The following is a 1,248-nucleotide window of genomic DNA, read 5'->3' on the forward strand; positions in this document are numbered from 1 at the left end:
GGGGTGCTATTCTTGACCTCACTCGAATTGGTTCGTATTCGTTTTAAAACGAAGTATGAAAATTCGCATACGACTATCATTTGCTATTCATGTGTACCCTTCGTAACGCTTGTAATTTCAATTCGAATGATATGTTTGGCAACGTAGAATTTGGTAGCAGTAAATACCTTCATACGAAAGGTTTTCTTGACAACAGTTTGTATACACAACTGCTTTCTTATAACTGAGCAAATTACAAAAAGTGCTTATGGGCCCCACAGACTTCCGACTGTTGTCGGTTGTTGGTACCTATGTCGAACAAGTACGACAGACTCCATACACCTCGTGTTTGTTCGATCGGAAGGCAAAAAGTCGGATGTTGATATTTTACACGACGTCCGATTTTACCCATGCACTTCCGATTTCTTTGTCCGATCGTGTCAACTGAGTTACACGTCGTGCAAATCGGACGAACAAGTCGGTCTTCTGTGAGGCCCTTAACAGTGAGTTGCGAACAGTGGAATTTGTAATATCTACGAAATTTGGTCGCTTCCAAAAAATCGTACAGCAACCAAAACCCTCGCCAAAACCTTCACAAGAATGACTATGCGTAAGTATGTAGCTGTAAGGCCAGCCAGACCAGACCAAGAGACTTGTCTTAAGACATGCAAGTGCGTTAATTAACATTAACGTGCATGTGAGAGTTTCAGCCACAGATGGACGTTGTTGTAGGCGTTCGTTAACTCACGTGCAATGTCTCTTGGTGTGTTGTTTCGTTAAATGAAATATGTTCATCACTCAATTCCTCAAATGGATTTTTAAACATATTCTGAATACGGTCGACAAGTTACGTCAAGGTAAAAAAAATGGCACATGTCATAAATTCGACTGGTTTATACCGCTCGTTGTAAAAACGAATGACATTTACGAATTCGAAATATTTTCGAACGGTCAAGAATACCATTCGACCAAAGTGCATCGTTTTGGTTCAAAAAACCAATAACCTTGATAAATACGTAGGGTCAAGAATAGGACCCCTGAATAGGTTCACGCGTTTGACAGTTATCGTGTTCACGGACAGACGGACACCATCGACTCCCCTATAAAGCTTGCATCGCTTTGTTCTGCCGCTTAATAAAAACTCGCGGTAAATTTTAAAACGCATTTCATTGTAAGATCAACGAAAAATTATGGTAACGAAAGTGAGCAGGTCCGTTGGGGTTAATTACAGTTATACTGCCTCGGTAAACCCCAGACGAGAATCCTTTA

Source organism: Photinus pyralis, unplaced genomic scaffold, assembly GCF_008802855.1.
Source record: "Photinus pyralis isolate 1611_PpyrPB1 unplaced genomic scaffold, Ppyr1.3 Ppyr1.4_LG3b, whole genome shotgun sequence".
NCBI classification, from domain to species: domain Eukaryota; kingdom Metazoa; phylum Arthropoda; class Insecta; order Coleoptera; family Lampyridae; genus Photinus; species Photinus pyralis.